General features: G+C 46.7%; 1 non-coding gene across 1 annotated transcript; it reads right to left on the bottom strand.

Annotated features, from left to right (window-relative positions):
* Window positions 1-1774: 1774 nt before the first annotated feature.
* On the bottom strand, window positions 1775-1847 carry trnak-uuu. The gene has a single exon. It is a non-coding gene; the product is annotated as a tRNA-Lys (tRNA).
* Window positions 1848-12525: the final 10678 nt, after the last annotated feature.

Raw genomic sequence — 12525 nt, 5'->3', positions numbered from 1 at the left:
TTGTACGTTTTGAATTTTCTTCATTGGTAATTCAGCCTCTCCTGCTCATTTTCCTCACAAGCAGAGCGGCAGCCTTCCTTTGACTTCGTTTCACAAATTCTTCAGTTTGTACATGCTTTTTACCAGTGACTTGTGAGGTGACAACTGTTGTTACCCAGGGACCTGCACTGGTCCTTCGAGACATTGAAGATTACATTTAGTTTGATAAGAGATGAGTGGGGAGCTACAGAGACACAGATTCTATTTTTAGAGATAGAATAAAGGGTGGCATCTGATGTTTGTTGTGGCAGAGCGTGAACGCAAGTAAACTCATCTAGTAAAGGAGCAAATTATGCAAATTGCAAAGTTTCAAGGTGTGAAAGTGTGTCTGCATCACATCTTCATGGAAAACGCCCCATCAGTTATCCCGCCCGATTCGTTCTTGCTAACATACAGCAATATAAATCGTTCAATATAAAAGCAAATTACTGTGGATGTGAAATCTGAAAAAAAAAAACAGGAAATGATGGAAAATATGAGTGGGTCTGGCAGCATCTGTGAAGAGAGAACCGAGCTAATGTTTCGAGGCTGGGTCACTCTTCATCTGAGTAAATCATTTAATCATTCAATCGTTGCTCACAGATATCGCTGAGAAACAGTCAAAATGTTCCTTCTGGATTCCTCAGGAAACTCCTGTCATGCATTCAAAGGAAAATACTGCGGAAGCTGCGACTCTGCGTGAGAAGCTAAAAATGATAGGATTGAGGCTCAGAAAATGAGAGCATATCTTTGGAGCCAGACACTGTTAATGTTTCAAATCCGTGTGATCTTTACTCAGAGCTGAAGCAAGGAGTACATGCAACGGGGTAGGTGAGGAAAATGGAATTTGCATGAAATATGGGAGCTATGGAAGGTTGAATAAAGTTTGACAAAAATCATCCTGCATTTTTTATTATTTTTTCCTATTGTTCATTGGGGAGCAATGGGCTGGTTTAGGGGCTGGTTTAGCTCACCAGGCTAAATCGCTGGCTTTTAAAGCAGACCAAGCAGGCCAGCAGCACGGTTCGATTCCTGTACCAGCCTCCCCGGACAGGCGCCGGAATGTGGCGACTAGGGGCTTTTCACAGTAACTTCATTGAGGCCTACTCGTGACAATAAGCGATTTTCATTTCATTTCATTTCAAAAATCAAGGTAAAGCAAACTAGATTCTCAGTGCCACAGATATTTTGCCAACGTGTTCTACATTCACTGTTGAATGGGAACATTTCTACACTAGCTTTGACCCAAAGGCACTGCTGAGATTTGAACTGTCTGTGTATTAGACAAGCGCCTTAACCATCTAAGCCACAGCTCTAACCTTCATTGCAGGTTTGCAAGTTTAGAACAGATTTCAATTATTTTGATTAAACACCAGTATTGTTGATTTCTTATGCTGACTTTGAGAGTGCAAATTAAAATATTCATCTGCAATTGGCTTTTTAAACTGTAGAAATTGCAGTAATTTGTAAAAGTTATTAATTTATAGAAGTCCTGCAGGGAAGAAGTAAACAAACAGGAAATAGTTTACGAATTTGAAGTGATTAAACATGACGAAAAACTATAGTGGCATAATGCTGGACAAGACCAGGAGCGAGTTTTTACATTAACCGAAAATCTAGCAAAACTTCTTGATGGCTGTTGCAATTTGGCAAACACAACATTGTCACATTCTTCCACTTTTCATCAATCATCCTGCATTTTTTATTCATTTTTCCTACTGTTCATTGGGGAGCAAGCGCCTTGAGACAAAATGAAAGCCCTGACAGGGACTTGAATCCTGGGCCCTCAGATTAAACGTCTGATGCTCTGCCGACTGAGCTACCAGGGCCCATTCTTAAAAATTCCTCATTGCTCACTTCAAACTCTCATATTGTACCTTTTGAATTTTCATATTTGGTAATTCAGCCTCTCCTGCTCATTTTCCTCACAAGCAGAGCGGCAGCCTTCCTTTGGCTTCCTTTCTCAAATTCTTCAGCTTGTACTTGCTTTTTACCAGTGACTTGCGATGTGACAACTGTTGTTTCCCAGGGACCTGCACTGGTACTTCGAGACATTGAAGATTACATTTAGTTTGATAAGAGATGAGTGGGAAGCTACAGAGACAAGATTCTATTTTTAGAGATAGAACAAAGGGTGTCATCTGATGTTTGTTGTGGCAGAGCGTGAACGCAAGTAAACTCATCTAGTAAAGGAGCAAATTATGCAAATTGCAAAGTTTCAAGGTGTGAAAGTGTGTCTGCATCACATCTTCATGGAAAACGCCCCATCAGTTATCCCGCCCGATTCGTTCTTGCTAACATACAGCAATATAAATCGTTCAATATAAAAGCAAATTACTGTGGATGTGAAATCTGAAAAAAAAAACAGGAAATGATGGAAAATATCAGTGGGTCTGGCAGCATCTGTGAAGAGAGAACCGAGCTAATGTTTCGAGGCTGGGTCACTCTTCCTCTGAGTAAATCATTTAATCATTCAATCGTTGCTCACAGATATCGCTGAGAAACAGTCAAAATGTTCCTTCTGCAATTCCTCAGGTAAATCCTGTCATGCATTCAAAGGAAAATACTGCGGAAGCTGCGACTCTGCGTGAGAAGCTAAAAATGATAGGATTGAGGCTCAGAAAATGAGAGCATATCTTTGGAGCCAGACACTGTTAATGTTTCAAATCCGTGTGATCTTTACTCAGAGCTGAAGCAAGGAGTACATGCAATGGAGTAGGTGAGGAAAATGGAAGTTGCATGAAATATGGGAGCTATGGAAGGTTGAATAAAGTTTGACAAAAATCAAGGTAAAGCAAACTAGATTCTCAGTGCCACAGATATTTTGCCAACATGTTCTACATTCACTGTTTTTTTTTTTAAATTTAGCGTACCCAATTATTTTTTCCAATTAAGGGGGCAATTTAGCGTGGCCAACCAGGCTAAATCGCTGGCTTTTAAAGCAGACCAAGCAGGCCAGCAGCACGGTTCGATTCCTGTACCAGCCTCCCCGGACAGGCGCCGGAATGTGGCGACTAGGGGCTTTTCACAGTAACTTCATTGAGGCCTACTCGTGACAATAAGCGATTTTCATTTCATTTCATTTCAAAAATCAAGGTAAAGCAAACTAGATTCTCAGTGCCACAGATATTTTGCCAACGTGTTCTACATTCACTGTTGAATGGGAACATTTCTACACTAGCTTTGACCCAAAGGCACTGCTGAGATTTGAACTGTCTGTGTATTAGACAAGCGCCTTAACCATCTAAGCCACAGCTCTAACCTTCATTGCAGGTTTGCAAGTTTAGAACAGATTTCAATTATTTTGATTAAACACCAGTATTGTTGATTTCTTATGCTGACTTTGAGAGTGCAAATTAAAATATTCATCTACAATGGGCTTTTGAAACTGTAAAAATTGCAGTAATTTGTAAAAGTTATTAATTTATAGCAGTCCTGCAGGGAAGAAGCAAACAAACAGGAAATATTTTACGAATTTGAAGTGATTAAACATGACCAGAAAACTATAGTGGTATAATGCAGGACAAGACCAGGAGCGAGTTTTTCCACTGACCGAAAATCTAGCAAAACTTCTTGATGGCTGTTGCAATTTGGCAAACACAACATTGTCACGATTCTTCCACTTTTCATAAATCATCCTGCATTTTTTACTCTTTTTTCATACTGTTCATTGGGGAGCAAGCGCCTTGAGACAGAATGAAAGGCTTGACAGAGACTTGAACCGTGGACCCTCAGATTAAAATCCTGATGCGCTACCGACTGAGCTACCAGGGGCCATTCCTAAAAATTCCTCATTGCTCACTTCAAACTCTCATATTGTACCTTTTGAAATTTATTATTTGGTCATTCAGCCTCTCCTGCTCATTTTCCTCACAAGCAGAGTGGCAGCCTTCCTTTGGCTTCCTTTCTCAAATTCTTCAGCTTGTACTTGCTTTTTACCAGTGATTTGTGATGTGACAACTGTTGTTACCCAGGGACTTGCACTGGTACTTCGAGACATTGAAGATTACATTTAGTTTGGTGAGAGATGAGTGGGAAGCTACAGAGACACAGATTCTATTTTTAGAGACAGAATAAAGGGTGTCATCTGATGTTTGCTGTGGCAGAGCGTGAACGCAAGTAAATTCATCTAGTAAAGGAGCAAATTATGCAAATTGCAAAGTTTCAGGGTGTAAAAGTGTGTCTGCAGCACATCTTCATGGAAAACGCCCTATCAGTTATCCCGCCCGATTCGTTCTTGCTAACATACAGCAATATAAATCGTTCAATATAAAAGCAAATTACTGTGGATGCGAAATCTGAAGGAACAAAAACAGGAAATGATGGCAAAATATCCATGGGTCTGGCAGCATCTGTGAAGAGAGAACCGAGCTAATGTTTCGAGGCTGGGTCACTCTTCATCAGAGTAAAGCATTTAATCAATCAAGCGTTGCTCACAGATATCGCTGAGAAACAGTCAAAATGTTCCTTCTGGAATTCCTCAGGTCAATCCTGCCATGCATTCAAAGGAAAATCATCAACCGGTTTACGCAACTGGACCCGTATCCTCTCCTTCGTATTTCCGCCATGGTAAACAAGATTGCGAAATACAAAGTCTTCTCCACTGTGGACCTCAAGTCCGCTTATCACCAGCTCCCCATCCGCGCAAGTGACCGCAAGTACACCGCGTTCGAGGCTGATGGGCGCCTCTACCACTTCTTCAGGGTTCCATTTGGTGTCACAAATGGGGTCTCGGTCTTCCAACGGGAGATTGATCGAATAGTCGACAAGTACGGACCACGGGCTACCTTCCTGTACCTCGATAATGTCACCATCTGCGGCCAAAACCAGCAGGAACCATGACACCAACCTCCGAAAATTCCTCCAAACCGCAAAACTCTTTAACCTAGCTTACAATAAGGATAAGTGCGTGTTTGGCACCGACCGTCTAGCCATCCTCGGCTACGTAGTGCGGAAAGGAGTGATAGGCCCCGACCCCAGATGCATGCGCCCCCTGATGGAACTCCCTCTCCCCAATACCCTCAAATCCCTCAAACACTGCCTGGGTTTCTTTGCTTACTACGCCCAATTGGTTCCCAATTACGCCGACAAGGCCCGTCCCCTCATTCAATCCACAACCTTCCCGCCATCGTCAGGGGCCTGCCAGGCCTTTAGCCGCATCAAAGCGGACATCACAAAGGCCACGATGCGCGCAATCGATGAGTCCCTCCCCTTCCAGGTCGAGAGCGACACATCAGAAGTAGGTCTGGCGACCACCCTGAACCAAGCAGGCAGACCCGTGGCCTTCTTCTCCAGAACCCTCCAGGCTTCCGTACTCCGCTACGCCTCAGTGGAAAAGGAAGCCCAGGCCATAGTCGAAGCTGTGCGACATTGGAGGCACTATTTGGCCGGCAGGAAGTTTACCCTCCTCACAGACCAACGGTCAGTGGCCTTCATGTTCGATAATGCACAGAGGGGCAAGATTAAGAATGACAAGACCTTGCGGTGGCGGATCGAGTTGTCCACGTACAACTACGATATCTTGTATCGTCCTGGGAAGCTCAATGAGCCTCCTGAGGCCTGTCCCGCGGTACCTGCGCCAGCGCGCATATAGACCGCCTCCGCTCCCTCCACGCGGACCTCTGCCATCCAGGGGTGACCCGTTTCTATCATTTCATAAAGACTCACAATCTGCCCTTCTCCATCGAGGAAGTCAGGACAGTAATCCGTGATTGCCAGATCTGTGCAGAGTGCAAACAGCACGTCTACCGCCCCGAGCGCGCACATCTGATCAAAGCATCCCACCCCTTCGAACGTCTCAGCATTGACTTGAAGGGGCCCCTTCCCTCTAGCAACCGCAACATTTACTTCCTGACGGTGATCGATGAATACTCCCGCTTCCCCTTCGCCATTCCCCGATGGCCACATCGACCATCATTAAGGACCTACTCTCCATCTTCTCCCTGTTCGGCTACCCCACGTACATACATAGCGATCGGGGGTCCTCCTTTATGAGCGACGAGCTGCGTCAATTCCTGCTCAGCAGGGGCATTGCCTCTAGCAGGACGACCAGCTATAACCCTCGGGGTAATGGACAGGTCGAGCGGGAGAATGGTACCATCTGGAAGACCATACCACTGGCCCTCCAGTCCAGAGATCTCCCTATTTCCCGATGGCAAGAGGTGATCCCCGATGCCCTACATGCTATCCGCTCCCTCCTCTGTACCACAACAAATCAGACACCTCATGAACGTTTTCTTGTTTTCCCCCAGAAGTCGTCCTCCGGATCCCCTCTCCCGACGTGGCTGGCCGCCCCCGGACCCATCTTGCTCCGGAAGCATGAGCGGGTGCACAAATCCAACCAGTTGGTGGAACAAGTCCAGTTACTCCACGCTAACCCGCAGTATGCGTACGTGGAGTACCCCGACGGTCGGCAGGACACAGTCTCCCACCGGGATCTGGCACCCCCCGGCGTGCTGCCTTCCCCCCCTTCACCACAGACCCCCCCCTGTTCTTTTTCCCCCAGCGCCCCACCCAGGCCACCCCTCCCCCATCCATGGCGTCTCCACCACCAGCCCGGGTTACGGAGACAGTTCAAGGACCATCACTCCCGGAGTCCAGGACATCAGCTGAAACACCACCATCGGCTGAACCAACGTCACCAACTCCACTGCGGCGGTCTGCCAGGACGTCACGGGCAACGAAAAGGCTGATCGAGTCCATTTAACTTTCAACACCACCATGGACCATGTATGGACACTATGTACTGTTGTTAAATGTCTGGGCCAGTGGTAAGCCAAGGATACATTTTTTTTTCCTTCTCTCCTTACTACTCATACCACCAGTTCTCCCCCCCGCCCCAGCTCTCGTTGACACCCCCCACCCCCGGTTTCTTTCTCCGCAAGGGGTGAATGTGGTGGTATGATTAGCATAGCTGCCTGCCATTGGTGCAGAACACCGGCTAACCATTGGCCCTGATCGGTCATGTGCCTCTCGACCGGTTGGTTGAGACCAGTCATGTGATGGCTCCCCGATTGGTCGAGAGGCTGATTAAAGCCATACTTTTGTCCAGCAACGCGTCTCGCGTTCAATTGATGGTACATCAGTCGGTGACGAGAGTGAACCTCCTACCGGCTAGGTAGTGCCTCCCGTGCCGCACGATCACCACTATGGCTTGTGCCTCCTTCTCGAATGCAGAGTGCCAAATTTCCGAGGCGGTGAGGGTTCGGGAGAAGAACGCTACTGGTCTGCCTGCCTGGTTGAGGGGAGCAGCCGGGGCGATGTCTGATGCGTCGCTTTCTACTTGGAAGAGAATGGCTTCGTCCACCGCGTGCATGGTGGCCGTAATGATGCCGTCCTTGATACGGTTGATAGCCGACTGGGCTTCAGCCATCAGGAGAAAAACCGTAGTCTTAATGACTGGCCGGGCTTTGTCCGCATATCTGGGGACCCACTGGGCGTAATAGGAGAAAAGCCCAAAGCACGGTTTGAGTGCCTTGAGGCTACGGGGGAGGGGGAGTTCCTTAAGGGGACGCATGCGGTCGGGGTCGGGCCTAGGACCCCGTTTTCCATGACGTAGCCGAGGATGGCTAGCCGGATTGTGTGGAACATGAATTTCTCTTTGTTGTATGTGAGGTTGAGGGCCCGGGCAGTCTGGAGGAACTTCCTCAGGTTTGCGTCGTGGTCCTGCTGGTCATGGCCGCAGATGGTGACGGTGTCCAAGTACGGGAAGGTCGCCCGTAAGCCGTACTGGTCCACCATTTGATCCATCGCCCTCTGGAAAACAGAGACTCCATTTGTAACACCAAAAGGGACCCTGAGGAAGTGAAACAGCTGACCGGCTGCTTCAAACACCGTGTAGGGGTGGTCCTCTGGGCGGATAGGGAGTTGATGATGACCGGTTTTAGGTCGAACGTGGAGAATACCCGATACTGGGCGATGTGAATCACCATTTCTGCTATGCGGGGGAGTGGGTAAGCATCGAGTTGCGTAAAGCGGTTTATGGTCTGGCTATAATCCACTGCCATTCGTTGCTTTTCCCCGGAGCGGACTACCAATACTTGAGCCCTCCAAGGACTGTTGCTGGCCTCTATGACCCCCTCTTTTAGTAGCCGCTGAACCTCTGTCTTGATAAAAGTCATGTCTTGGGTACTGTACCGCCGACTCCTAGTGGCGATGGGCTTACAGTCGGGAGTGAGGTTCATGAAGAGGGGCGGGTGGCGCAACTTTGAGTGTCGCCTGGCTGCATACCGTGAGTGGGGGTAGGGGTCCGGCAAACTTCAGTGTCAGACTCCAGTGGCTGCACTGAAAGTCCAGACCGAGCAGCAGGGGGGGTGCAGAGTTGAGGAAAGATGTAAAGTTTAAAACGGATGTATTCAGCGCCTTGAATTGCGAGGTCAGCGACAATACTCCGTGATTTGGACTGAATGGGACCCAGAGGCGAGGGCAATAGTTTGGGAAGCGAGGTGGGTGCGCAGGGAGCAGCGTCTTACCGTGTCTGGATGGATAAAGCTTTCCGTGCTCCCAGAGTCGAATAGGCAGGGAGTGTCGTGGCCGTTGATTCGCACCCGCATCATCGAGTTACGCAGGTGTTCGGCCGCGATTGATTGAGCGCGATCGCTCCTAGTTGCGGGTAGTCAGAGTCCTTGGTTAAGTCGGACTCACAGAACGGCCTCCCGGAGTCACAAAATGGCTGCCGCCGTCGGTCGTACGTGTCGGGGTTCGAAGATGGCCGCCGCCAAGATGGCCACTCCCATGACTCGCACGAGGTCGATGACGCGTCGGAAGTGGGCGTGTCCGGCCGCCGCACGGCCGCGTTGCCGGGCCTGTGAGACCAGGAGCTTGATTTCTGGGACTGGTGAGGATTTTGTTTGTGGCCTTTGGGACCAGCCAGGCAGACTTTAGCGAAGTGCCCTTTTATTACGCAGTCGTTGCAGATCGCAGAGCGAGCCGGGCAACGTTGCCGTGAGTGCTGACCTTACCCACAGAAATAGCATGGGGAACCCCCGGAGTGAGCGGACAGCCTCGCGGCGCAGGCCTGTAGCGTGGCTGAGTCTGGAGGGGATCGAGAGGGGCTCGCAAGGTCCGTGGAGTACGTACGGAGGTTATGGTGGGCAGTTTCTAGGTAAGAGGCGAGCGTTACCGTGCCATGCAGATCCTTTGCCCCATCTTCTAGGAGCCGCTGCCGGATGTACGAGGACCTGATACCGGACACAAAGGCGTCGCGAAATATGCAAGTTCATGTGGGTTTCTGCCATCACTGCTTTATGGTTGCAGTTCCTCGCGAGCACAGTGTGTCTCTCCACGTACTCGTCCAGAGTTTCCCCGGAATGCTGGCTGCAGGTTGAGAGCAAATGTCTGGCGTGTACCTCATTAATCGGCTTCATGAAGCGTTTCGTCAGTATCTCGACCACAGCTTCGTAATTTGCAGCATTTTTGATCGCAGAGGAGAGTCAGTAGCCCACCCGGGCATGTAGTAAACGCAGTTTGCGAGCGCCGTCGATCTCAGTCGCTGAGGAGTCGATATAGTCCTCAAAACACCGCAGCCAATATTGAAAAATTTCAGGGTTTCCGGAGACCGAGCATCCAGGTTGAGTTTCTCCGGCTTTGGAGCGCTGTCCATCTCGATGTGTCAGCTGATTAAATTGAGATACCCTCAATCACGACACAGGAGAGACGATAGATGATTCAAAGGCTTTAATCATCTGAGAACTGTACAGCAGCCGAGAAGTGTGCTCATCACATGTGGCCTGAGTGAGCCTCATCTTATATACCATTTCCTGAGAGCGGAGCCTGAGGCACAGTCCCCCAGGGTTCCAAGCCAGGTCTTAAAGGGCCAATGCATTAAAGGTAAGGTACCATTATATCCGCGAATGATAACATTCATCACAAGATGTCATCCGATGTTTCTTGTGGCAGAGTGTGAACGCAAGTAAGCTCATCTAGCAAAGTAGCAAATTATGCAAATCGCAAAGTTTCAGGGTGTAAATAGATCTGTCAGCACCACATCTTCATGGAAAATGCCCCATCATTTATCCCGCCTGATTCGTTCTTGCTGACATGCAGCAACATAAATTGTTCAATATAAAACCAAATTACTGTGGATGTGAAATCTGAAAAAAAACAGGATATGATGGAAAACATCAGTGGGTCTGGCAGCATCTGTGAAGATAGAACCGAGCTAATGTTTCGAGGGTGGGTCACTCTTCAGCAGAGTAAAGCATTTAATGATTCAATCGTTGCTCACAGATATCGCTGAGAAACAGTCAAAATGTTCCTTCTGGAATTCCTCAGGTAAATCCTGTCATGCATTCAAAGGAAAATACAGTGGAAGCTGCGACTCTGCGTGCGAAGCTAAAAATGATAGGATTGAGGCTCAGAAAATGAGAGGATATCTTTGGAGCCAGACACAGTGTTAATGTTTCAAATCCGTATGATCTTTACTCAGAGCTGAAGCGAGGAGTACATGCAATGGAGTAGGTGAGGAAAATGGAAGTTGCATGAAATATGGGAGCTATGGAAGGTTGAATAAAGTTTCACAAAAATCAAGGTAAAGCAAACTAGAATCTCTGTGCCACAGATATTTTGCCAACTTGTTCTGCCTTCACCATTGAATTGGGAACATTTCTTCACAGGCTCCTAACTTTGACCCAACGGAACTGCTGAGATTTGAACTCACGATCTCCTGTTTAGTAGGCAGGTGCTTTAACCATCTAAGCCACAGCACCAATCTTGCTTGCCGGTTTGCAAGTTTAGAACAGATTTCAATTATTTTAATTAAACATCAGTATTGTTGATTTCTTATGCTGACGTTGAGAGTGCAAATTAAAATATTCATCTGCAATGGGCTTTTGTAACTGTAAAAATTGAAGTTATTGCTGAAAGTTATTAATTTATAGCAGTTCTGCAGGATAGAAGTAAACAAGCAGGAATTATTTGACAAATTTTGAAGTGATTAAACATGACCAGAAAACTATAGTGGTATAATGTAGGACAGGAACATGAGCGAGTTGTTACATTAACCGAAAATCTAGCAAAACTTCTTGATGGCTGTTGCAATTTGGCAAACACAACATTGTCACGATTCTTCCACTTTTCGTAAATCATCCTGCATTTTTTATTCTTTTTTCCTACTCTTCATTGGGCAGCAAGCGCCTTGAGACAAAATGAAAATCCTGATAGGGACATGAACCCTGGGAACTCAGATTAAAAGTCAGATGCTCTACCAACTGAGCTACCTGGGCCTGTCCTTAAAATGCCTCATTGCTCACTTCAAACTCTCATATTGTACCTTTTGAATTTTCTTCATTGGTAATTCAGCCTCTCCTGCTCATTTTCCTCACAAGCAGAGCGGGAGCCTTCCTTTGGCTCCCTTTCTCAAATTCTTCAGCTTGTACTTGCTTTTTACCAGTGACTTGTGATTTGACAACTGTTGTTACCCAGGGACCTGCACTGGTACTTCGAGACATTGAAGATTACATTTAGATTGGTGAGAGATGAGTGGGAAGCTACAGAGACACAGATTCTATTTTTAGAGATAGAATAAAGGGTGTTATATGATGTTTGTTGTGGCAGAGCGTGAACGCAGGTAAACTCATCTAATAAAGGAGCAAATTAAGCAAATCGCAAAGTTTCAGGGTGTAAAAGTGTGTCTGCACCACATCTACATGGAAAACGTCCCATCATTTATCCCGCCCGATTCGTTCTTGCTAACATGCAGCAACACTAAATCATTCAATATAAAAGCAAATTACTGTGGATGCGAAATCTGAAAAAAAAACAGGAAATGATGGAAAATATCCATGGGTCTGGCAGCATCTGTGAAGAGAGAACCGAGCTAATGTTTCGAGGGTGGGTTACTCTTCAGCAGAGTAAAGCATTTAATGATTCAATCGTTGCTCACAGATATCGCTGAGAAACAGTCAAAATGTTCCTTCTGGAATTCCTCAGGTAAATCCTGTCATGCATTCAAAGGAAAATACTGCGGAAGCTGCGACTCTGCGTGAGAATCTAAAAATGATAGGATTGAGGCTCAGAAAATTAGAGGATATCTTTGTATCCAGACACAGTGTTAATGTTCAAAATCCGTGTGATCTTTACTCAGAGCTGAAGCGAGGAGTACATGCAATGGAGTAGGTGAGGAAAATGGAAGTTGCATGAAATATGGGAGCTCTGGAATATTGAATAAAGTTTCACAAAAATCAAGGTAAAGTAAACTAGAAGTTTAATGCCCCAGACATTTTGCCAACATATTCTACATTCACCATTGAATTGGGAGCATTTCTTCACAGGCTCCGAGCGTTTGACCCAAAGACACTGCTGAGATTTCAACTCAGGATCTCCTGTTTAGTAGTCAGGCACTCTAACCATCTAAGCGACAGCATCAACCTCAAAAGTGGGTTTGCAAGTTTAGAAGAGATTTCAATTATTTTGATTAAACATCAGTATTGTTGATGTCTCATGCTGACATTGAGAGTGCAAATTAAAATATTCATCTGCAATGGGCTTTTGAAACTGTAAAAATTGCAG

This window comes from Scyliorhinus canicula, chromosome 6 (genome assembly GCF_902713615.1).
Source record: "Scyliorhinus canicula chromosome 6, sScyCan1.1, whole genome shotgun sequence".
In the NCBI taxonomy this organism is placed as follows: Eukaryota; Metazoa; Chordata; class Chondrichthyes; order Carcharhiniformes; family Scyliorhinidae; genus Scyliorhinus; species Scyliorhinus canicula.
The sequence above is the reverse complement of the archived record's forward strand: the minus strand, read 5'-3'. Positions and strand labels throughout refer to the sequence as shown.